General features: G+C 37.0%; 1 long non-coding RNA gene across 1 annotated transcript in view; it reads right to left on the bottom strand.

Annotated features, from left to right (window-relative positions):
* Positions 1-2,425: 2,425 nt before the first annotated feature.
* LOC141580408 (uncharacterized) overlaps positions 2,426-27,229 on the bottom strand; it is a 114,206-nt gene continuing 89,402 nt past the window's right edge. Inside the window, exons 3-4 of the long non-coding RNA XR_012512616.1 lie at positions 4,842-4,973; positions 2,426-2,649 (exon numbers count right to left, since the gene is read on the bottom strand). This is a non-coding gene — a long non-coding RNA (uncharacterized LOC141580408). The remainder of the gene's footprint in view (positions 2,650-4,841; positions 4,974-27,229) is intronic.

The following is a 27,229-nucleotide window of genomic DNA, read 5'->3' as shown; positions in this document are numbered from 1 at the left end:
CTATTTGGATATTGTATTAGTCCATATTCATGCTGCTGATAAAGACATACTCAAGACTGGGAAGAAAAGAGGTTTAATTGAACTTACGATTCTGGGTGGCTGGGGAGGCCTCAGAATCATGGTGGGAGGCAAAAGGAAGTTCTTACATTGTGGCAGCAAAAGAAAAATGAGACAGAAGCAAAAGCAGAAACCTCTGATAAGCCCATCAGATTTCATGAGACTTATTCACTATCAGTAGAATAACATGGGAAATACCAGCCCCCATGATTCAATTACCTCCTCCTGGGTTTCTTCCACAACAGATGGGAATTCTGGAAGATACAATTCAAGGTGAGATTTGGGTGGTGACACAGCCAAACCATATCAGATGTCAACATACTAATATATGTTATTATTTTCTGCTCTATCAGTGGGATTAAAGAGTTCACACAATGTAAGTAAGAGCATTATCTATGTTATATAAGGCAAATATGAAACCACTTACTTAGCTCTTCTTTCCAACCAGATATTCCATCACAAGCTCCTGTAATATGGAAATTCTGGTGATCTTTAAAATGGAGTATTAAAACTCCAATACTTAAGTAACCTAAGGAAAGCTTTTATTTCTCACACCCCAAAGTTCTTAACCAATACAATTTTTCACTCCACAAAGATACACTATCCTTTCCTGCTAGAACTTTACTATTCTTTTTATGAAACTTGTAGACTTGCTGGGAAAGATGCTAGCAGTAAAATTCTTCCTTAAATCTTTTAATAATACCTACATTTTATATGTATAAGATTAATGTTTGCCTTTAAAATTTCTAGTACTTAGCTGATACTAGAAATAATTCATGTCGTTTTTAACATATTCAAAATAATTATCAAAACATTTCAGATAACCTATGTCTTTTCAAAAATGTTGATTATATAAATATGACTGGATAATACTTTGGAGTATTAACTTATGTTTAATTCTTCTGCTTGTAACTTTTTTCTTTTCACTCCACTAAGATAGTTGGTTAGCTCTGTGCTTTAGCGCCTCAAAAGAGGTATGTGGTGAATCTGAATGCAGTAGTAATCTATAAAATATCCTGTAATTTGTCTTCTAACAATTTTAGTATATTAAAAAGATAGACATCTTAGGTGAAACAGGAAGGAGAAAGGGTTACCTCAGGCTCAAAAGACATTCTCTTGGCTGTCAAGAGGAGAGAGTTATAAATGCTCTGCAGTGATAGGAGCTGGGGTCCTATTTTCTGACAATTTTATGGTGAAGGCAGTGAGATCCCAGAAAGATATACCCCAAATGACATCTTAGGATGTAGTAACAGAAGCACCAATGATTCTGTTGTCAGCAAGTCTCCCAGACCTGATGAACAGGCACAAACAGGTGAATGGAACATCTTCACAGCCAAGCTGGTAGACTGTTGACTGATGAACAGAGACTGCAACACATGGCCCAATTGTTTTGATGCTTTGTAAGATTCAGAAATCTTGAACATGTTGTCAAGTGGAGGACTGGGTAGAAGTTAAAACAATACTAAGGTCAAATATATTCTTAGGGACATAGACTATATATAGCAGAAGACAACTTGCTTTAAAAAAATCAAGAAATTGCATTTTCCATATATCTTAATTTGTGAACTGAGATTTTTACTTTGCAAATTTTCAGACACTAGTCACATTCATACCATAAAACATGACTCTATTTGATATTATAATATTTAACAGTTTCAATTATTTAGTAATATTTTAGGAGGATAGTAGGAGGTGTTTAAAATAGTATTCATATTTTATCTTGTGTCTAGTTTCACAGGGAGATCACCATTTTAAAGATGACAGATTTATATCTTATTAAAAATAAGAGTGTTATTTTGTTACACAGTATGTGTTGCTGCAAAGTCTAGGATTTAGACCTAAATCCATGAATTAATTCTATAAAAATAAGACATTAAGAAATTTACACTTAAAATGCCTAAGAATTTCAAGGAGAATCTTAGATTCTTTACTTGATTTCAAAGGATCAACAGTTGATGGTCTCCCGTATTCCTTTCCTCTCATGAGACCAAATGCTTCAGAGAAGTGACCTTCTAATGTGGTAAATTGAGATCTAACTACTAATTACTAATTGTTATTGCAATTCTTGACCTGATCTCTAGAGCTGGAAATCAAATCCCTGTCTCTGGAGTGTAACTAGATCTAATAGGCAGCCTCTGAGTTGATGCAGAGAGAGCATATTAGCAATTGAGTGACTTTCAAAGTGTTACCTTAATGAACACTGTTGGATATAATGTTTTGAAGCTCAGACTAGGTGAATGTACTTTCCTTTTCTCTGACTAGGTGAATGTACTTTCCTTTTCTCTGACAGTAGTTAAGTATAAAATTTCTCTATTCCTTTATTTAGAGTGAAGAAGCACATCAGTGAAAAAAGTATAGAAAAGTTTTTCATTGGTACATTTTTAATAACTTCAAGCTGTTAACAGTTACATTGGCCCTAGGTGCGGGGTGGCACATGTTATAGTTAACTGATTAGTACAGAGCCTCTTGACATACAGACATTTTTCTGTTACTGGTATCAGCCATGAAAATGTATTTCTAAGCAATTAAGCCTTAACTCCTGCTGGTTTGAAAGCCATGAACCTTCAAATTCCCATTCAAATTATTCAACACCTACCATGGGTAGAAAAAGAAAATACAACTTCACTAGTAAAAGCCACAAAGAAATCTATTGATAGGTTTTTAAAATTTCTTTAACATGAGAAAAATGCAAAAATGTTCAGATTGTAAATTAGCGAACTTTACAATGACCTCACACAACTTTAAAATGACCTCACTTTCTTTTTTCATAACTCTAAGGATTTACTTTATGAGTTCTTAGGTTTAACAACATACTTCAAAAAGAATGTGGATGGCAAAATAAATATGTGAAAGGTTACATGTAGGGGAGCAGGGAGAAAGACAGGGCAAAGAAAGCAGGATCATAACTGTGTGGCTTTTGCTTATTCTTACCTGAAGTAGATAACAACTTGGCAATTCTAAAATTAGACAATTAGATTCTGGACAAGTAGATATAGTAATTGCCAAGTGATCCCCATTATGTTTATGAACAATTCCTTCTTCCCTCCTTCCCTCTCCCAAAAGTTTCATGAGCCCTAAGGAGACATTTTTGTAGAAGTCTCTTTTCTTTTCTCTAAAAGGAATAGAGACCTGGGAGAGTAATATAAGATAGGAATGAAGAGTCATACTCATCAGTAATAGTTTTTGCGTAATATTGGGGGATGTTTTGTATGTTTTATTCTAGAGGGTTGGTTATCATTTTCTGTGCCTTATGAATCAACTTGTTCCAATATCTCATAAGCAGAGTTGCCTCTACGAAGGTAGCATTATACTTTCAAAACATTTATGATAATGAGAGCTAGACTTCACATGTCAGTTAGTAGAAACTGTGGTATGTAACTTTACCAAACTATTTAAAGTGGAAGGCTCTGTTAATGATTCCCCTTGTGTTTTGTACATACTATACTTCTTAATAGTAGTTTCTTATTTTCGTTCCATATGTAAACTCAAGAAGATTCCTTTGTTAAAGGAAGTTAAATCTATCATTGTAATGCAAAGCTCTACATAGCTAGGTGACCTCTTTTTTTTAAAGCCTCTGAAATGTATTACGAGGCAATCTAGGCATTCTGTTAAATATTCTCTCACCTGGTTTTAACTTTGGATTTTTAATTGTTAGGCTTTTGTTCTAACAAGAATTAGATATTATGTTTTGAGCTATTCAGATGGAAGTTATTACATATATGCTACCAAATTATCTTGAGAACTTTGTGGGATTTAATGGGTCCATCTTTCTAGGGTAAGAAGGGAGAATGAGCCAAGTAGAAGATCTATGATAAAATGAACTACCACATTGGAATTACATCTGGAGAAGTAAATTTTATTTCAAGTGTATATTTTCAGTTTACTAACAGAAATTATATTATTACATCAGCGTGAAGATAGTCCTCACTAGTGAGTTAGTTGATTGTTATTAGGGTTCATCATAGCAGGTTCAGACAGCGGCCAAGGTTTGTCATCTGTTGCCACTTTTCTTGTTGCTTTAATCCGTGCTCTTTTATATGTTTTATAATAATGTTTATTAAAACCTACCAAAGTCCTTTGGAGAATTTAATATACAAAAGAAAGGAGTATTTTTCTCCAGGATGTTAGAGTCTCCTCATGGAGATTAAGAAGGTTTACTGAATTTTAAGTAACAGCCCACCAACTGGAAAATTTAAGTGCCACATGAGTGGTAAGAACGGTGAAGACTTAAAAGAAGATGAACTAACTTACAGATCAGTTGTTGGAGTGACGCTTCACCAGGAAAATGGTGTTTGAGCTGTGTGTTGAATGGTGGCCCCAGAGAATGATTAAGTCTAAGGATGTAGGGTGATGTGGTAAAGAACACAGAAGTGATTTGAGATACATTTTTTATTCTAGTAATAAATGAATAGTTCCCTGAACTCTGATTGTGGCAGGAACTGCAAATCAGTCTAAAGTATTTGACTTCTCTTACAAACAAGGGAGAACATTTAATTATTTTGAGCTTGGTCAAATATTGTGCCTTACAAGATTAATCTTCCAAAGAACACGTATGAAGACAAGACTATGGTAGTAGGAAAGTCTATGAAAGTATTCTAGATACAAGGTAATGAGGCTCTGAACTAGAACAATGGCAGGGAGAATAGAATAGATGAGATATTTAAAAGATGACTCATCTGAGAAAAGTGTACAATTCTTAGTAATTGATTTTATAGAAGAGTTAGAGAAACTAGCCAACATGATTTTAAATTTATGATTGTTTGCAACTGAGGGAAAATTAACGCCTTTAGAGATGTAGAGGCCAAGAGTAGTGGCTCACACTTGTAATCCCAGCACTTTGCGAGGCTGAGACAGGTGAACCACTTGAGTTCATGAGTTCGAGACCAGCCTAGGCCACATGGTGAAACCCCCCATCTCTACAAAAAGTACAAAAACTAACCTAATCTCGTGGTGCATGCCTGTAGTTTCAGCTACTAGGGAGGCTAAGGTAGGAAAATGACTTGAGCCAGGGAGATGGAGGTTGCAGTGAGCAGAGACGGTACCGTGCACTCCAGCCTGGACAATAGAGTCAGAACTTTTCAAAAAAAAAAAAAAAAGAAAAAAGAAAAGAAAGAAGGAGGAAAGAAAGAAAAGAAAAGAAAGAAGAAGGAAAGAAAGAAGAGACAAGAAGAAAATTAAAAAAAAAACCTTCGTTATTAAATGTGCATTGGCTCCAGCATATTTTAGAAAGATATAAAACGATCAGTGATTGGGCATGCTGTTTAAAGCAGCATATTAATTTAAGAAAAATATCAAGTTAATGCTCCTGTAGGTAGTAGGTATATGTCAAACCTACTGACAAATATTTCTATTTCACTACGGGAGGAACATTAGCCCTGTTCACTTGTGTGTTACCCGATGCGATAGCAAACAATGCTCCATTTCCTTCTCAAATTATAACAAAGTCATTTGCACTCTCCATCTCTCCATAGATATTTTGAATTAGTTTGGAGCTATTATTTTTAGTTGCTTGGGAGTATACATGCAGGAAAAGAAAGTTTTATGTTAGTGAGACTTTTTTCAACCTGTTTTACTATGTTTCTTTTAGAAAGCAATATACCAACATCATTACAGTAACAATAAAAATAGTAAAGTACAAATAGGAACACTTTTATTCTATGAAGGTCATCATGAAGTTGCATTTGAAATCTCAGAGAGAAGTAATATATGAGAAAATTTTTACAACTTTCTGTTGGTCACATTTCTTTTAGACATGATGATAATATTACAAAGTGTCACATAGAAATAGCTTTGAAAAAAATTAAGCACAACAAAAAATGTTGCACAAGTGATTTTGTATACCTTGCCCAGTTTTGCCCAGTTTTTATACACTTCTTGGAAGTACCTTATGGCCTCTATCATTCTTGACCCTCTTTGAAAAATTTTAAGCAAAAGATTGGGCTAAGTAGTGGAGGAGGTATGACCTAGATATTCCTGACCCAAGTATCTAAAACACTCTCAGGTTAGAGTTTGTAAAAATAAGTCATAGTCTAGTTTTTAAAATAACTTTAGTCATAAAAAATTCTGTGATTGGTAAAGCAGCAATTTCTTTCAATTTTAAAATCCAAGACAAACATGCATGTTATTTCAGAATTGATGTCTTTTCAAAGTTCTACTATAACCTAGGTTTTATATTTATAGAGGGAGACAATAGTTTACTATGTACTAAGTGGTTTTCCAGAATAAATAAATAAATAAAAACTCTCTGTTATACTGTATAACATGAAATGAATATATAGTCAATCACTCAATCACGGTTCTGGGAAGAAACAAAAAAAAAAAAGAGGAAGAAAACAGGACAGGAATTTCCAATATTCATTCCTATAATCATTCCATTTAAACATTTCATTAACAAGAGTCAACCACTCAGAATTTGAGACATAAAATATTTTGTTATAAAATTTATTATGTCTTGCTCTTTATATTTACATATGGTGCTGAGAAGTTTCTGAGCTTCCTGGAATTTCTCTGAAGAATTTTAAATATTACAGTAAAATTTCCAGTTGCTAAAAATGTCTGATAATAAAGCAAGTTTGAATTACAAAGGTATCAGCCTAAACCATTTGAAAATTTCAATTTTGTTCATAATGCTTTGTTTTCAAGGGTCCGGTACATACTCTCTCTTTCCATGAATATTTAAATTTCCTTTCTTTTCTAAATGGCCTGAATAACCAAATTTCCCTAATAGGCTTTAGTGAAAAATAGCTAATGAAATCAGACATTACACTGCTATGCAACTGCTTAAGAGAAACATTTTTCTTATTAAAACATCTATATTGAATTATCTTTAATGTTTAAGATTCTTGCCTCATTCTGTCAAACTACTCCACACTATTCTTATTATTTCTCGGAGCAACACTGTGAGATTTTAAAGTGGCCACCATTACAATTTTATTTCAGTAATCGGAGAAACTGAGGTAAAGAGATTATAAGGGCATCACACAGCATGCCAGTGGCAGGCCTGGGAACAAAACCAGTATCTTTAAAAATTTTCCTGCCAAAAGCGTACTCTAAAAAACTGAAGAAATTTCTTTGTCTCCAAAAAAATGGGGAGTGGAGAGGAGACAAAAGAAAAAAAGAGAAATCATGCAGTAGTAGAATATCACAATTGCTAGATGTTATTTTGCCTAATTAGTGTTTCTGAAAAATGTCTATGAGGTTTATTCATTGCTAATAAGACATTTATTATCTCACAACTTTGCAGAAAGTTCAAGTGCTTAGATGTAGAACAACTATAGAACAATAGATAGAGCAAAGCAAATATAGAATGAATACATTATCTTGAGCTACTTAATCTTTATGCCTCAATCTTTGTTATCACTTTATATAGCAATTGCATTATTTTCCTCAACTCCTCTCAAACACACACACAAACACACACACACACACACACACACACACACCCCTAATGACTTTGTTTAACAAATATAGTAGTTGTCAACAATGAAGCATTTTTAAGTTATCAATTTTGCTTATTTATGGACAAACAGAAAGATGTCTTTGCAAACTGGTTAGCATATAGTAATGAATAAGCTTAGTATAATTTCAATTTAAGTGAAAAATAAAATGTCTGAAGTGTACAGTTGTGGTTTAATGCTATATGTGAAAATATTTCCAAAGATTGATCTTTAGTAAAGATATGTTAATAAAGCATTACTGGCTGCTCACTTAATAGAAGTTGCCTTGCCCTGCTAGGCATTAATAACATATGGATAATAAAAGATCCTTTCTTCAGAGAGTAATTACCTATATTTCTCATATTTTCCAGAGCCAAAAGCCAAAAATCCTAATTGATAAGCATATGGACTGCAGTAGCATATTGTAGAAACTCTCCAGCAATAAACATACACAATACTTTTCAATTTCATTCTACTTCATTTATGCAAAACTCAACATTGTTTCTTCAAAACATCCTGTTTTCATTTCCTCCTCTCTGAAAAGCAGTTACACTTTAATCAGCGTCACTGAAGCATTTTTACTCCCTCACTCTTATTTTGTTATGAGACTCTATTTTTGGCATATTAAATAATTATATTACTTATGAGCTTACTATTTTAATTTTTATCAAATATTATGTATGAAAATTGAAATATGATTGAATACATTATTAGTTGAACTTTTAATATTTTTTATACAAATGGTAGTTGCATTTTGTGAGTAATGGTATCATCAGATATGAATTCTTGTTGAGATTTCACATTCACTTTTAATTATTTTTGTTTACTTGTTTAACAATTAGAACTAATTTACACTTACATAATTCAGGTTATGAGAAAATTCAACATATAAATTAGAATTTAATTTATACTTTCATGAAGTTTCTTTCTTATTTAATTGCAAAAACTTGTTTCCATAATCTTGTCTGTGATATTGCAATGACTGTTCAAGCATCAGACAGGTGGTTATCTTCAATTACTTTCAGAGTCACTTTCAACCCTGATATTCTCTGATATGATGCTATATATAGAACATTAATATAGGCATCTTTTAAATATCCTATGAAACTAACATTACTCAAACTAGAACTCCTTGGAATACCTAAAATTTTATCAAGTATTATTTCCAAACAGTTATTTTGAGATTTAACAAAAACCATAATATATCATATGCGCAATCATTGTTAAACAGAGAGCATACCATAGGCACTGAACAATTCTGGGAAACCTCAGGCTGTGCATGTTTACACTGGTTTCTTTGATCAGTCACCCATAATACATTAAACATCACTGCCCCAAACAAATATCTGTAGCTTTCTGATATCCAGGGTTTAGTTCCTTGTTTGCTGCAGGCAAACAAGCTTTCAGCAAAGGAGCTAACTTAGCTTCTTTGACTAGTGATTTCCATCTTTTTTCCTAAGTTTTTATTTCTATTGTTTTGAAACGGTGTGTAAATAGCTGATCCAAATCTTTATTCCCCTGACCCTTTTTCATGTCATAGTGATTTTTTTTTATTGTGGTTAAAAAGCACACAGCATGAGAACTGCCCTCTTAGCAAATTTTTAAGCATATAATAGAGTCTCGTCAACTATAAGCACCATATTGTACTGTAAATCTCTAGAACTGTTTTTATTTTGCATGGCTGAGACTTCATGCCCATTAAACTGCATCTCTTCATTTTCACTTCCCCGCTATTGGTTTCATTTTTATGTCCTCTTATTTGGTTTTTTCTTATACCTTCATTTCCTGTTAGATCTGAAGACTTTGTATGCTTATATACGAAACGTCCTGAAACCTTCCAGAGGCTCCACCTTGGCCAGCAGCCTGGATGGAGTTTCTCTAGGAACCTCATCCCACCTAGCTGTCTCATTAGCCCTCTAAAGAAGTACATCTAACTGCTGTTAGCATAAGGATAAGGACGAAGACCAATCTTAACTGCTTCCGACTGACAGGGGGTATTGCTTTGGTAAAACACCAATCAGAGCTTTTTGTTTGTTTGACGTAATTAAGAAAATACAGTGTTATCATGCATTGTAAGATCCTTAGATATTAATGCACAGCATCTTCTCATGTAGTAGAGACTTCCTTTACCCTCCAAACCCAATCCATGCAATTGTCTCATTATTCTATGAAGGAGTGGTCAAGCACTGTTTCTCTTGGATATTATTATGAAGTTCAAGGTTAATATGTAAGAACAAAAGCCAGAAGAGATGAAAATCTATGATTTGCAACTGAAAAGAACAATTAGAAAACATAGATCTAGAAACATCGGAGAAATGGGCTAGAGTACCAAAAGATAAAGTGGACTTAGTAAACAATAGAGTTTTTGAGATTTTTAGAGAGAGTCTTAAGACAGGAGTTGAAAATATTTTGTAATCAATGCATCTATGAATTTTGTAAGAGAGATAAAAATAAAAATTCAAATTGCTTTCATTTCGTTTCGGTTGGTAGACTGTTGTCTAATGACTTTGAATAGGTATCTAAATTTGGAGAACAATTATTTGGGATTTAACAAGTAAGATAATTACTATACATCATATCTTATTTAACAAATAAGATAATTATGATACATCATATATACAAAAATATACTTTCACAATGACCACCAAACTGATAGTAAGCAGAGTGCAGGTTGATTTTAAAAAACAGACATAAATGTTTCTTGGAATATGATAGCATTATCAGGGGAAACTTTAGAAGCTTCTTTGAATTTTACCTTTGGAGGACCAAGAGATAATAAAGTAATGAATGCTCCAAAAAGGACAAAACTTACGAAACTCACTATATTAGGAAAACTGAATACAACCTCTCACAAAAGTATAAACTCAACATTAGTTTAAGCCATCCTCAGTAGACTCTCACTTTCCTAGAAGGTAGATATCACTGGATGTGTTTCATGACTTTTCCTTAGTTTAGCTAAAGACAGGGTTCTTGTCTGTCCCATGGCCATGAAAATTTAGGCTTGCAGACAGTTGTAGAGGGTGAATAAATCAGGATTTTATTGGGTGAAAAAGAAAAAATGGGGGAAACAGGGAATCTTTGCAAGGCTGGAGTTCCCATGCTGGAGTGCTTCCCACAGCTTGAATCCCAGGTTCCACACAGGAAGAGCCAGGGCCAGGATCCTCCCTGAGGCAAATGTCGTGGAACCTTCAGGAAGCTCCACATCAGTGGGCAGTCCATTTCTCCAGGGACCCTATCCCACCTGGCTGTCTCATTCCCTGCTCTAAGGAAGTACGTCTAACTGCCGTTAGCGTAAGGACAAGGATGAAGACCAATCTTAATTGCTTCCTGCTGACAGCAGGTGTTGTTTTGGTAAAACTGAAGTCAGAGCACTTTCAGAGGCCAATCTAAGGGTTCCCAACAGACGGGACGATTGTCAAAGGTTCCAGTTGCATGACTGGGATTTGATGACCTGTAGGCAAGAACAGACGGGGGGTTATTAGGAGACAAAATGAAACAAGGGGAAGGGTCAGGACAGCTCACAATTTCTGAATCCTTTTACTAGTTTGCACTGGGAGAGGGAGACCTAAAGCCCAGCTGGTTAAAAAAAACTTCACCTTGTTGCTGTCTTGTCAGGCCTCTAGGTTCCTTTCTCCCAGCCCTATTCTAAGCCAACCAGTTTAAGATTTGGGAACTTAACTCTTTCCAGTTTGGAGGATGCCTCTGAGGGGAGTGTCCCATAGTACTGAGTCATAGTTACCTATTAGTGAAGAGAGAACAGAGGAGGAGAAAGGAATAAAAACAGGCATATTTTCAAAGGAGTCCCATGGATTCAGGATGCATTCGAAGGGGGTACAGACTGAAGATGAATGGCTACCCATCTAGGAAGAGGGAAGCAGGCATCCCTGGTTTCCTTCTCTTCCTAGCAGATACCCAGGGTTAAGTGAGGGGAGAGAGAAGAGCTTCCTCTTTTTGACCTTGCCTCCCAAGTTCCAGTGACATTGGCAGGTGCTGCCATGGGTGTCAAAGTGACTTGTACCTAAGAAGCAAGGGAGTCTAGAGAATAGGAATTATCTGCTCTCACTTCTTTCTTTTTCCCACATACTGTCTGTCAGTACCCTGAGAGTTCCATAGACCTCATTTATGCCATTGACATTAATGTGGCCTTTATCCATGAAATAAGAGGCTTGGGATTGGCTTAATCTGCAGGAATCAGCCATGTTCACCTGCCTGGGGCTTTGACCTGAAGCTTGGAATTGAGTTTGGGACACAAATGTGTCTTGAGGAGTTACATGGACTCCTTATTAAAAGCCAAATGCTAAGGTGAAACTGTGGAACTAAGTCCTCCTTCAACAAGGAAGACGAAAGAGTGTCTTGTGACACATCTAGGTATGTTATGCTTGTTAGGATTTGGGTGCACGGTGCTTGGCTTAGGTTGGTTCCCTTGGTTTTACTTTCTCAAAAAGGAAACCTTCGGGTGATGGGTACTATTTATTCCCTATTTATTCTATCACTTGGCAGGATTTGCAGGATAATTGCTCAGAATTGGAAGATCGATCCAGATTTCTACATTACCCATTTCTTTTGTTCTTTCTGAGTTGCAGCCAGTGACTGCTGGTTGGTTCACAGGAACAAGCAGGGTTAGTCTAAAATGTGGGTGAAAACTTAAAAACAACTAGTGAGTTTAGGATTTAATGAAAAATATATAAGTTTGGAAACATAATTTCTCTCTCTCCAGTCCTCATGTTTGTTAAAAATATAAATTACCATAAGACTGAGTGTTTTGCAAAATAGACTTTAGCTTTATGCTTGGGCTGATTATTTGCATAAAGTGCAGCAAGAGTAATTATTTCTACATAGGCCTTTTGGATTGGCTTTAATGGAATTCTGTTCCACGAGAAATCTCAAATAAGACCTTTTAAAGCTGAGCCCAGCCATGGGTTAGTATCCTCAAACACCTGTGAGTTGGGTTATCCTCTCCTCTGAAGGTCCCAAGAAAAACTTGGAGGTCCTGGACCTGTTAGAAAGTGGCATTCTTTGCTGAATACAGGTCAGGTACCCTCTACAGGGGCTGTGTAGGCAAGCCCTCACTGGGGTATTGGTTTTGCAAGTCAAGGTTGACTCCTTAAGGGGGAGTATGCCCTCCCAGTCAAAGACTTGATAAAATTACCAGATTCTCCAATTGTGTCCTGTAGCAAAGAAAAAATGGATTCTTCTTGCACTGATATAAACAATCATATTGCCATAAGTTAAGAATAGTCACAGACAGTTTTGAAATTTTAGAGGAACCAGGCAGAGAAAAACAAACATACTCCAGATTTTGATCCCAGGATCAAAATTACTTAATTAATTATTAAAGACCATAAATAGTTTAAGTAAATAGTTTAAGATAGGTTTCCTTGACTCTGAAAAACAAAACAAAACAAAAAAGGATCAGCAATATTCCAAGCAAAGATTAAAAAGATTGCTTCAGTTTTGTGAATTCAGTCCATTTACTTAACTCTTGTTCTGCTTGATATTTGTGAACATTTTAGCTCTTCATGATTCCTGTACATTTTCCTTCAATGTCAGAATCTCCAAAGTAACCAGAAGTTTGTATTTGACAGCATCTGTTCGAGTCCTACTTGAAAATCATAAACCATTTTTTTTGAAAAGGATTAAAATAAGACAACAGTTTTCTGTGAATAGCAAAATATCCAGGGTAGTTATATTTAGAAACACAATTGACAAAGAAGTTTGGCTATCTTTGTGGTTTACAATAGTTTAAACGTAACAACCTTAATTCTGATTGATAATATATACTCAGACATTAGAATTTGAGAAATCCCATGAAGTTTGGAACATATATTAGCATTACTCACAAAGATATAACCTAAAGAAGATTGAGCATCATTTTGGCAATCCCATGTACCTAATCATGTCAAATAATCCTCTTTACCTCTCCTTTTTGGATACTTCAGGGGCCCTCTGAAATATTTGAAAAGTCAGGTGCCAGGGAAGACAATTTTGAAACTGAAGTTTGATTTGGGGAAGACTGTCAAATATGTTCGATAAACACTCAATGTTAAGAAATAGAATTCCAGATTACCGTAAGTTATTTATTTTGCCAAAATGATGACTGGGAAATTTTAAAGAAGTAAAAACCTTTTATAACCCTTTACAGATTTTGCCAAAGAGCAGACTAGCATCTTAAGGAAACTTTGTTATGCTTTTATTTCAATGCTCAGTTTACAGAAAAACCATATAATACTCCTGTTTAAATTTAGTTTATATGTTCACGTAGAGAACCTGTTCTGCAAGACAAATTTCCACAGTTCTTCCACTGCTTCTTTGAACCTTCAGCTTTTTCCTAATTTAAGTCAAAACAATCCTTCAACCCTAGGCAAAAGTTTACATTTCCCTGCATTCTTATAACCTTTTATTAAAATACACATTTTACTGTTCTTACACACCTTGCATGTAAATCTATTTCTTGTAGTTTCGATTAACTCCTAGCAATTTTTAACTTTAAGGTAAAATTTGGTAAGTTGCTTTAATTATGTGCTAACTGCTGGCAAGGTTTGCCTTCCTAATTAAGGGCATGGTTAGTTCTATTTAGCCCCAGGCCCTACCAGTTGTGAAGCCGGCAAAACAAATAGTTCTCAAAACCCGAAAAGCAGTTTGCACCCTCAAAACACTTAGCAAAACTTGTATCTGACCAGCGCTTTACCAATAATCTTTCAGGCTGTTTTTATTTCTTTTTGTTGTTGTTGTTGTTGTTTTTTTAAATATATATATACATATATTTTATTGAATTTTAGGTTTTGGGGTAAATGTGAAGAACATGCAAGATTGTTGCATAGGTACACACATGGCAATGTGGTCTGCTGGCTTCCTCCCCATCACCTATATCTGGCATTACTCCCCACCCCCTGCTGTCCCCCTCCTGGTTCCCCCCCACAGACCGGAGTGTGTGATGCTCCCCTCCCTGTGTCCATGTGTTCTCATTGTTCAATGCCCGCCTATGAGTGAGAACATGCGGTGTAAAAGATTAAAGTCATGTGAACTGAAATGTTCCACAGCTTTTAACTTCCCTTTAAAAAATATTTGATCCAAGTGTTTGTCTTTCTTTAGGCCAAATTAGAGATCTTTTGACAGACATTACACACAGTTCACACAGAGACAGGCAGAGGAAAACCCAGTTGCTGGGTGGGACCTTTTAAGAGACAGATATGGAGCCTGAGGTGGCTCATCCCGTAAGGCCCGGTTTCTAAACGCCTTGCCAAGAGTTACCAGCCATGCATTCAGGATATAAAACAAGATGGAGGCTGGATTTCACAGCCAAAATTTTGCGGAGCATACAAACAGTGATAGTTGGGTGGGCAGCAGGATGAGGTGAGGGCTGGCCTAGTAAAACATCTTCTAAAAAAAAAAAAAAAAAAAAAAAAAAAAAAAAAAAGAAAAAAAAAGTTAGCTCCCGACAAGGTGGAGAAGGGGAAAGAAGAAAGAACAATTTAAAAATACCTGGGGAAGAATCTCTTGTTCCTAGGCAAGTGGTTACTCCACCAGGAGAGGAGCTAATTGTTGCCCAATGGAGCTGAACCCCTTTGGCCAGGGAAAGGGAAGGTTTCAGCAGTTCCTGGCTGTGAACCAGCCACCGGCTGTACTCGACTCCTGGCCATGCATTCCAGCCCCCGCACGGAGTGGGAAGCTGCTGGGAGCAGGGACTCACCAGTTGGTCCCGAAAAAGGACGGAAACGGCCATGACAAGGCCAGGGAGTGATGGGAGTTGGCGGCCTGGTTTCTCCCGCCCTCAGAAGTCTGAGGATGAAAAGGCTTAGAAACAACAGTGAGAGGTTTTGACTCCAGATTTTGAGGGTGTTCCTGGGTCCTCAAGGGGTGTGGTTTCAAAGGCAGAAGTTTTCCGGCTCCACACCTTCATCTGGGAGGTAAATCTCTTTGTGTGGGTTTCCCAGCGGGCTACGTAGACAAATCTTTTGTCCAAAAGCCTGCGGAAAGCTCTGGGAGGAGGGGGCTCTGTTGCGGACCAAGCAGCCAATCCGGTATCAGAGTCAAAGATCAATCACTCCAGAGAATGTTTGAAAGAACTCCTCTCATTGGACAAGAACACGAATGAGGGACTAACTCAAGGGTTAAAACTCCTTCTGCTTCCTCCCTGTACAGATTCCTTTTCTGGATCCCCTCCCATGGCAGCCTGGGAGTTGCTCGTGCGCGCGCTCTCTCTCTCTCTTTCTCTCTCTCTCTCTCTCTCCTTCCTTTCTCTCTCTCTCTCTCTCTCTCTATCTCTCTATCTCTCTCTCTCCTTCCTCTCTCTCTCTCTCTCTCTCTCTCCTTCCTTTCTCTCTCTCTCTCTTTTTCTCTCTTTCTCTCTTTCTCTGTCTCTCTCTCTCCTCGCCCCCCCCATCTCTCTGTCTCTCTGTCTCTCTGTCTCTCCCCTCTCTAATAAATTGCTTTTCCACAAAACTCTTTGGGTCCATGATATCTACTCGAATGGCAAACTCACTGAGCCTCCAGGGGCCCCTTTCCCCGTTCCTCTGGGTAAGAGAGACCAAGAACCTCTTCCGAACGGGGAACTGGCAGCGTCTTCAGGACACCCCGTCCCCATTGCAGTTTCACTCACCACTTCTCAAGCCCCGACGTTGTGCACCAAAAATATTGCAGGACTTTTCCTTAGTTCAGCTAAAGGCAGAGTTCTTGTCCATTTCATAGCCACGAAAATGTAGGCCTGCAGGCAGCTGGTGAGGGTGAGTAAAGCAGGGTTTTATTGGATGAAAAAGAAGAAAAGGGGGAAAGAGGGAGTCGCCACAAACCAAAATGACTGCGCTTTCCCCACAGTTTTTGAATTAACTTCATCTATATGTGTGGTAGGCCTAGTAAACTACATATCATTTGATTACTAATAGCTTCTTCCTTGCTAACAAGATTCTGTTATTATTCTAAATAGCATTATGTCCAGGCCTGGGTAAATAAACTAAAATGACAGTCACGTTGCCAATTTGTCAGCTTTGCTGTCTGTTTTACCAAGTATCTCTAAAGAGGGGTAAGGGCATATTTTTCTGTGAAGTTTTTTTACGTAGAGCCCCGTGCTCCCATGCTTCCCACCCACAGCTTGTATCCAGGTCCCCCTTGAATCAGGTCCCCAAGTAAGAGGGGCCAGGCTCCTCCCTGCTGCAAGTGTCATGAACTTCCTGAAACTCCACCCCAGTGGGCAGGCTGGCTGGAGTTTCTCCAGGGACCCTCCCCCACCTTGCTATCTCAGACGTACATAGTTCAAAGTTGGAGGCTTTTTTCCCACATTTCTTCAGAGAGCAGACACACTGAGCACTTACCTGTTCAACCAGAAGACAGTAATAATGCAGTCACAAGATTAAGAAAGAAGTAACATTTGCAAATATTTTATTTTTCACACACACTCTCTTTCTTTCTCATACACACACACACACATTTGGCAGAATTTTTTAAATTGTCTAGTTATTTAATCGATACTGAAACTGGAAAGATTCCCTTGTCCGCTCAAAGGGAATGTGATGGGGGTGTGGCTTGCTTCTTCAGTGCTTCATTGCTCAAACCTCTAGGGGAGCATACAGACAGGCAGGCTGTGGGACTCCGACCCCAGCAGTGCCTAGGGGTGAATGTGTATAGCTGAAAGCCCATGGGCATGTGTTACAGGATGCTTTTTTAGTTTATCCGTCTATAGGTGGCTTGTGTTGGCTCAAAACCCGCTACCTTATTGCAAAGACGCAGGGCTTTCTGTATCTCAAGGTTCTTGCCTTGGTGTACCAGAAGAACCAAATCAATGCGGGCTTGGAGAATGAGTTCACGATTTTATTGAGCGGGAGTAGCTCTCAGCAGATGGAGAGCTAGAAGGGAGATGGGTTTTACCCTGGAGTCCGGCCAGGAGGCAGCCCTGGGCTCTCCTCTGACTGCCCTGGCTAAACTCTGCCTCGTTCTGCTAGTCCATGGCCTGCCAGTATGCCAGCGTCTGCCATGTGCTCTTCAGCAGGCGTGGGCCCTGCAGTGTCCTTTCGACATCCAGCTGCTTGTGTCTTCTTCTGCCGATGTGTTCTTCTCAGTGTCTAGCTGCTGGTGTGATTACCTGCTAGGGTGTCGAGGTTTTTTAGGCACAGGTTGGGGCTGTGGCAGGCCAGGATGGCCTTGAGAAATGCAGCATTTGGGCATGAAAGCAGGAAGGCCTCTTCTCACCGAGGTCCATGGGCACAGGCTGGGGGTGGAGCATCACACCATTCCCTTCCCAGCACTTCCCTTCTCCCCCTCCATATCAATATTACTCAACTCCACATCTGGTCTGTGTCTTTCACCACAGTTCTTGAATTAACTTCATTGATATATGTGGCAGGCCTTGTAAACTACCTATCTTTTATTAATAGCTTCTTCCTTGCTAACAAGATTCCATTATTGTTCTACATAGCATGATGTCCATGCCAAAGTAAAGTAGTCTAAACCAAAATGATCATCGCGTTGTCAATTTGTCAACATTCCTGTCTATTTTTCAAAGTATCTCTAAAGAGGTGTAATGGTATATTTTTCTGTGAGTCTTTTACTTTACTAATAAAAGCGGATAGCGGCAGCTGGCACTGTGCTTCCCGATATAATTCTATATTAAATATAGATATGACAATGTGCTGTCTGATCCTAGAGCACTCATTTCACAACCGCAAGGTGACAAGCATGAGAAAGTCGGTAAATTAATGACGGTCTAGCAGAAAAGTAGAAAGGGCCTGGTTCCCTGATCCTATCTGTGATCACTTGAAGTAGTGGTAAGACCTACCTACTTCTACGATTTTTACTATGTGAGAAACATAAACTCCAATTTATTTCGTCTACCCTTTTGGGAGTTTGTGTAACATGCAGTTGAAAACACTATTAACTTATACATTATAACTTGTGGCGTAACCGTCAAAGTCTCAGATCTAAGATTAGATGAAATATGAAACTATAGTCTGGAGTACATTGTAATGGCTTTTAAAAAATCATTTACATAGTGCAGCAGATATTTTAATTCTGAAATAACAGATTAGTATATTAAGACTTTAAGAAATTAATTTTGTGACACTAGTATATAGCAAAAAAAAAGACAATTCTAGTTCTTTCTGTGCAATTTTAACACTACCATTATTTTCTATATCCAATTAGATATTGACTGCATGCTTGATTGATTGTTTTGTTTGCAAAGAAATTGTATTGGGTGTGAAATTATACAAGCTCTTAAAGCTAAACAAGGATAAATATTAGACCATGACTTCCTTGAGAGCAGTCACTGGATTATGCTTAGTTACTTGAAACAACACAGATTTATTATTTTACATTTTTGGAGGTTAAAAGTCCAAAAGAATTCTTACTGAGGGGAAACCAAAGTGTCAGTAGAGACATTTTCTTCTGTAGGCTCTGATGGAGGGGAGAATCCGTTTCTTGAGGCTGTTTGCGTTCCTTGGTTCATAATCACTGTCTTGATCACTTTAATCTCTTGATTTCGTCATTATGTCTCCTACGACTAAATGTAATTCTCCTGCCTTCCTTTCATAAGAACATTGGTGATTACACTGAGCCCAAGCAAATAATCCAGAATAATCTCCCCATCTCAAAATTCTGAATTTGATAACATGTTAAAAGTCTCTTCCACCAAGTAAGGTAACATAGTCATAAATTCTAGGGATTAAGATCTGAACGTCTTTGGAGGATCTTTATTCAGCCTAACTTAAATAGAGAAGGGTACTAATGAATGTAAGAGTAAATCAGTACCGTTAGATAAAACGACTCTATTCATAGTACATTGACATAATCGCTGTCTTCTGCTTATTAGCATATGGCTTTAATTCAACTCTTGCTCTCCACCAGGCTGTACGATCTCACTAAGGTAGTGAGAGGCTGAGACACTGAAATAAGGTCCTGCTGACTTTGAGCTCATGCATGAACTGAAATGGATTTCTTCTACATAGCATATAGTCTGAGATTATCCAGTGTGGCACTATCCAGTCTGAGTTCTCTACCCTTCAATTGAAATATTTCGATCATTTACATTATTGTAATCATTAATTTTAGATGAGTTAAATCTATCATCTTTCTATTTATTCTGCTCTTTCTTTTCTCCTCTTTTCCTGCTTTTTGAGCTTTATTATTGTGATTTTTATATATACACATATATGTTATTATATAGATACCCAGATATATATGATTTTATCCATAGTTCCTGGCTTATAACTCCCATAGCCCTTGTTACTTCCTAAGTGACTAAAACAATGAGCATATCTTTTGTTAAACTTTTGTCCTTTTGACATTGGTACCTGAAGCAGATTTGGAACAGCTTCAGAGTGATAAAGATGAAAGACAGTATTTTGTTATAATGTCAGGATGCTTTAGACCTCAGAAGCAAATCTCCTGCCCTCCTTTCACCTGTTCCTTTTTCTCCCCAGGGCAGGCCATAGAAACTAAAAGCGTTCTCTGATCTTCTCCTGCCTTTCTGTCTTGGAGCTAGTCATAAAGAAATTCTCTGACCCTACCTTGTCCGATTGTAGGTCATAAGATTTTAGATACACTTTCAGAAGGGGTTCTGCCCCATGCCCAGGAGAAAGGAATACTGCACAGAGAGACTGAGATGAATCTGAACAGACAGGCCTTGTTAAGTTCCTTCACTTGGTTTATCAGTATTAAATCATACTCTTTTTGTCCAATCACATTTCTACATGGTTGTCCATGATTCAATAATGCTTATCCAATGAAGCCTCCATAAAAGGCTCAAGAGGACTGGTTGAGAGAGTTTGTGAAAAGCTGAACACGTGGAGGTTTTTAGAGAGTGGCAGCCTTGGAGAGCACGTGGAAGTATGGTGCCCATCCTCCCATACCTAGTCCTACCTATCTCTTCATTTATGTCCTTTGATATATCATAATGATTTACGGTCCTAATGCCTCAACATGGAGTCACTTGTGTCAAGTAGCATTGAACCCACAGTGAAGTTTTTTCCTCCCTCCGAGCAATAAACATATAGGTAACAGATTGAGGTGATAATGTAACTAGGTTTTGGGGCTGCTGGGGAGTCACAGCTCCCCAGAGAAAATGTTGTAGGTTCTTGGTCTGCACCCTCTCAAGAAAGAGCTGTGCACTTGTAAAAGTAAATACCAGACCTCAATCAGAGTTTTTGCAGAAAGTGATTTTATTTAGGTAGAAAAAAAAGAAAAAAAGGAGAAGAGAGAAAACTTCCACGAGGAATGTGGAAGGGGATTCCAGAGGGGAAATCCAAGAGAGATAAAGATGGCTTCCATGAAGGGTATGTTCATGGAAGGGGACCCAAACGTGGAGTCCAAAGGAGTGTGGAAGAAGGGGACTTTTAACCTCTAAGACCCCTGGCCAATGAAAGGAGTTCCTTGGAACTTTCACTGGGGTGATTGACTTTTGGTTATTCCCCGTGCCCATGAAATTTAAACATAAACTGTTAAATCTCCCAGATGGAGAGAGATGGGAGGGAGGCATGGCACTGGGAAGTTCTTGCCCTTAAAACTACGCCCCCTCGTGGACCCGGAAAGAGAACACATTCTCTCAGTAAGATACACCTGCTATTGCCCAATATGACCCTAAACCTGAAACAAACTGACAGAAAGTAAAAGGAGGTTGAGGAAATGAAAATGCACAGATGTGGAAGATCACAAAAGTAGCAAGGACCCGGTATTATCTGACCTTCCTTCATAGACTCTGCTGGTGAGAATTCTAAGGCCTTCTCCTGACTTGGCAGCTGCTGCAGGAGACCCTTCCTGAAGGTAGTAACCCCCCATGTCAAGATTATGTCCCAAGGTATGGACTCACCTTGTCAAAGATATCTGAATAGACGTTAAAATATTGTCTTTTTCTGAAATAGCAGAAGGATAGCTGGGACCTAGCAATCCCAGTAATTTCTGTCCAGTATAATAAAAGACAATATTTTCTTCCAGGTTAAAATTAGGGCAGGATTTCTTGCAACCTATTATGAAAGACTGACATTTCTTTACCTTTGGGTTGCCAGTTTTTAATACAGACACACTCGGTATGCAGCTTCCATGTAGTCCCACCAGTATCACTTCTTTGGGACTGGAGAGGCAGAGGAAATAGGTGTGAACATGAAACTTATGCTACTTGCTTCATCGTTATGAACAAATCCTTGTCTCTTACTGAGGAGTCTCATATTTTCTGCCAGCTTACAGGAAACCGTGGCAAACTAACCTGCTAATTTGAAAATAAGGTAAAATGGCAGGCACTCACAGTGTGGTTTTCTTATGTTGTCATGTATAAACCCAATTCATTATTTCCAGTCCTTGCATAATAGCTCATGGTGTACCTCCCCTACATTTTACTCCTTAAGTCTCTCAGTAATGGACACCCAGGTCTTTTTCAATTCCTTGAAAAAAATAGCACTGTTTGAACAACTTTGTATATGTCTCTTTATGAATTTGTGAGAAAATAATTGCCTGTTTGATGAGGGGTGTAACATATCCAAGAGTAAAACTGCTATAAATATACGTACACTTAATGTGTGTACTGGTGCCAGATTGCTCTCCAGAAGGGCTGCAATAATCCATACACCCACCTGCAATTCACGTACATATCACCTTCAACCTTTAACATTATTTTGTTTTCAGTTTTTTGCCAATATAACAACTGTAAAGCTATTTATTATTTTAGCTTCAATTTGCATTTCTTACTATTAATGAGAATGATGCCAATAAATTTAATCTTAACTTCCTCTGTTTCTTAGGTTACCAAGTTAACTCTGTAAATTGCCTGGACACGTCTTTTTCAATGTTCTTATAAAGTTTTCTCTCTTCTTCTTTTAATTTTTAGAAATTTAAATTATCTTTTTGGTATTAATATTGTGTCTATTTTTAAATTTTCAAATATCTTAGAATCAATAAATTATCTGCTGTTTTGTTCATATCCTTACTTTTAGATTTATGACATTGATTAAGATATAATTCACCAATAATTTTGTTTCCTGGACTTACCAACCAAAATTATTTTTGACTGAATATTTCTGTGGATATATCATAATGAATGACTCAAAGAAAGTATTACAAAAGATCCTAAGGCTTTTCTGGAAATCTTCTCCTGAATCCTAGGCTTTAAACTATAGGTAAAATTCCTAAGATCTTCCTTCAACCATGAGCAAGCACACTATGCCAAGTCTGGGACAATGAAGATAATATCAGTATTGGTTTACACATCTTTGTTACAGGATAACTACATGCAATGTTTTGGTCTGCCTTTGTCTCTTGGTGTTCTAAAATATTTGTCTAAATGAAATCCAAAATATCAAATTATAAACTGTCACAATAGGGAGGCATCCCATTTCTTTACAACCCTAACATGGTGACATTTTCATACACTGCTAGAACACACACTAAAGATCTGTCTTCTCTGAATATGTCCCCTCATTTAATAACTCTGCCTAGAATGTACTTGGCCTGTGTTATCCTTTGGATCTAACTTAAATGTCACTTTTCACCGAAGCAGAACTTTTGTTGTGGGGTGGTGCTGGAGGGCAGGGAGAGTACAGCAATATTACTTATTAGATCGTATGAGCCTGTATCTTAAAACAACTATTAGTCCCTAATAACGAGAACCATTCCTTAAAAGGAAAAACAAACATATTCAATTGGCTTGAAACAGATAAGGAGGAGTATTCTACCACAACTACTTGGGTTGGATCTCTGTTCTCCTTTAGTTTGATCAACTCCTTTACTAGCAGCTGTTCTCTCTTGAAAGAAGAACTTGGGAACCAGAGAGAAATGTGATTCCCTTAAGTCATTTCCATTTACTTGAATTGTAGTACTGTCACCCATAGCACACTGGCTATTTAATAGGAACGAGCTAATGATGGACAGAAGGAACTTAACTGGCAACATATGTTGGGGCCAGTTTAGTCTGGGGAAATTCTCAGGCAAGTAAGTATATTTGTATTCAGCTTTGTTCACTCTGAAGCCATATTGTTTGGCATCAGAATGAATGTGTATAAAAACCCAATAATCTATTGATATTGTTTAGGGAAATTTTTAGGATTTTTACTTCTTAGGTGGAACCTTATAGCGGTACTCTCAAAAGCAGTGAAATCTGGGGGTTGGACTGTGCTGCAAGCATACTGCTGGGTAGTTGCTACTTTGTGATATTACAGAATATTATAGAGCTTACTGAAATTTTAGAGAGAGGCAAGGTTAAATATTAAGGTCTAGCATTGTTTTCTATAAATCAGGATGTTTTACAAAAGAGCTAAGCCCCTCCTACCCACTTCTGATGAAACCTCCATATTCTACATTGAAAGCTGTTTTCCTACTCATCTATTGGTGTGTTTGGTTAGGCAGTTGAATAGAAACCTGAAGAGGAGTAGAATATGCTAGTTACGGCTAATGGGAAGAATGGAGGGGATAGCATAGGTATAATAATTTACATAACTTGACCAGAGTTTAGGGTATGTTTAGAAGAGCGGTAGAATATAAATTTAGAATACTATCTAATGGAAGTATCACAGACATGTAAAAATGAAGTAGGACCTGAAGAATAACTGTAAGATTTTGAGGAGTCAAGTGATTTCAAAAGAGTTACATTTGAGAAGCTTTATTTGGCAGTTTACTGTTGCACAAGTTTGTCTAGAATAAAACAGGAAGCAAGAAGATCCTTTGGCAGGCAGTCAGAGTTCTCCAGCTGGATGGGCAGAAGTAGTGATGGTAGTGAAAATGGAAATTAAGGGATGACAGATGCTTTGGAATCTGGAAATTCTTAGATGAAGGCAAAAGGAGAGAAGAATTTCTGATGACTTGTAGTTTTTAAGAGTGGGTTGCTGAGAATACAACCTGTAAAAGAGAATAAAAGTCAAAACTATTTTCATAACTAAACGATTAAGTCTGGTTTTAGTATCCATAGCCTTTAATGTGGTGGAAAATATCTGAATGTAAGTGTTTCATTAGCCTCTAAAGATAAGAACAATAGGAAAATAGAATGTTTGGGCTAAATTTACAAGCAAAATAAACATTAGTTAAGAATAATTATTAATATAGGAACAAGGGTAAATTTATTAAGGAAAAGAATAGAAAGGAAAAAAATAAGCTCTTTGGAAAATGCCTTTATTTAGGGAGCAGAACATCTCTTTGTCTCATGATATATGGATTGGCTATATCCCCACCCAAATCTCATCTTAAATTCCCACGTGTTGTGGGAGGGACCTGGCGAGAGGTAATTGAATCATGGGGTAAGTCTTTCCCATGCTGTTATTGTGATAGTGAGTAAGTCTCACAAGACCTGATGGTTTTAAAAAGAGGTATTGCCCTGCACAAGCTCTCTTTTTAGTTGCTGATATCTATGTAAGACATGACTTGCTCTTCCTTGCTTTCTACCATGATTGTGAGGCTTCCCCAGCCACATGGAACTATAAGTCCAATTAAACCTCTTTCTTTGTAAATTGCCCAGTCTTGTGTATGTTTTTATCAGCAGCATGAAAATGAACTAATATATCCCATTTATTGATAGAGATGGACTTAAACGATATCCCTTGCCGCTGAACACAAGAGGAAAGTTATATTTACCAGTGACAAGATATTCTACTGGTCAAGTCCAGTGAGTTTTCTGTGGAGAGCACTATTAGTCTTTAGCCATGGAAGCTAATTTAATGGTACTATTGCTTTAGAGTGTGGGATATTCTGCATTTTTTAATGAGAGAGAAATAAAATGATTGGCTTATTTTGAAACAAATTTGAACCATCATAAAAATTGGTAGAATCAAAGCTATAAATTAATCTCTTTTTATTTTTGGAAACTTGATGAGCTCTATTAGACGATACAGTAGTTGTGCTGTAGTAGGCTACCTAACAATAATAACAGAACATATTATTCAGAAATCATGTGTCTTTTTTATCTAGAACTAGGCATATGAAATTCAGTCTCAACAAGAATAAGGCCATTTGTCACTAAGAGTAAATAGTCTAGGTCTATTGCAGAGGTTGCTTCTGCTAATTTAATAAGTGCACATTCCTTAATTAAACACTTGTTATATTCCAAATACTCTTAGAGGCAATTAGCGGTAATTCTCAAACTTTTGTTGGTGGAAAAACACCTGCTTTGCTTCTTGAAAATTCAGGATTATGATATAAACACTACTTTTCTGATCCAAAAATTGTAATTGACAGGTCAGAGTGGTACCCACAATTGTATATTTTTAATCTCCAGCTGATTCCAATAGAAGTTTTCTACAGAAAGCACTGACTGAACATGGGCCGAATAAGGCTCAAGCTCTGCCTTGGCTAACTAGAATGGAGAGCACACATAGTCTAAGTGCCGTAGAATGTGATACTATAGAAATAGAAACATAGAAGTATGTGAATAGTATGAGTAGAAATATATACAATCTATATCAGGAGGAACAAAAGGAGGGCATTGCCAATTATATTAAGTGCTATCTCAGAAGTGATTCCCTTGCTTGTTTTTACATGCATATCTGTACTGAATGGTCAAGATGAAAAATATGCTAAACAAAGTAACCAGCATGACCGAAAACATGAAAATATACTTTAGTATAATATAGTCATTAAACATGTATTGTAAGTTTTTAATTTAAATTAGGGCAAAAGATAAAATATGTTGTAAGAAGTTTAGATTCATTCTGTGTGCATGGGAAGCAACTGAAGAATTGAAGCATTGCAATGTAGTAACTTCATCAGGGCTGCATTTCCAAAAGTTCACTGGCAAAAGAATGGAAGGAAGATGGTTGACCAGAAGGTAAAGAAGTGTCTTAGTTAAGTGTTGAGTAACCTAGACATGAGGAGTTTAAAAATATCTGAATGCCATGACTCAATTTTTGCTGAGACCTGACATAAGATTATGAGAATGTCTGTGTCTGTAAGAAGACAAAATAACAAATAATTTACCTTAGTATTTTCTATCTAAAGAATGCTTTTCAAACTTAAAAATTTGTTTTCAAGCTTATTTTCCAATAAAGTTTTATACAGAATCATAAAACATACAACAGGTAAACAATGGAGCCACTCTGCTCCAACTGGGTGTGGTAAGAGATAGAGGAAATATTCTCTCCCCATGGACTTTACTTTTCATTTTGTATCCCGGCATGGCTCTTTAGAAAACACTAGCATTTTGAAACAGTTTGAAAATCACTAAATTAGAACCTTCTGTAGATATTTGAAGATTTTATTATTTAAGTTATTATGTGGATGATAAATTAAGGTGACCACAGTAGCATTGTTTTAAGAATGGAACTTTAAATGTGTATGTAAGAGAAATCTGTTTCTACAGATTCTCCTTATATATGAATATATAGATGTAACACATAAGGTTGACAGCAGAAGTAGGGTATTAATAGTTTTCATGAAATGTAGACATTACCACTTTTAGACCAACTTATTTTAAACTTAAAATTGTACTGAATTGTGTGTGAAATATTCTGTGTATTTCCTTCTTTATTTTATTTGATAAATATAGATTCCACTAGCTCCAATCTCAGAAACAAATCATCTCTCTTTTAGGCCTCTGTCTTTTTTGTCTTTCCATGTAATACTTTACAATAATAGCCTAATCATTCTCAACTCCTTTGGTATTTATTGCAAAGACATTAATTCTGATGGGCTCATTTAGTATTAATGTGGATGTCATATGTACTTCAGTAAGAATAGGATTTCTTCTGGAATTCAGCATTAATTAACAAGGTCATTACTTAAAAGTGTTACTCGTTCCTTTTAAAGCAGTTCCACTTCAGCATACTCCTTCCTGAAAA

Source organism: Saimiri boliviensis, chromosome 11 (assembly GCF_048565385.1).
Source record: "Saimiri boliviensis isolate mSaiBol1 chromosome 11, mSaiBol1.pri, whole genome shotgun sequence".
NCBI lineage: Eukaryota > Metazoa > Chordata > Mammalia > Primates > Cebidae > Saimiri > Saimiri boliviensis.
This window is presented reverse-complemented; position numbering and strand designations above follow the sequence as displayed.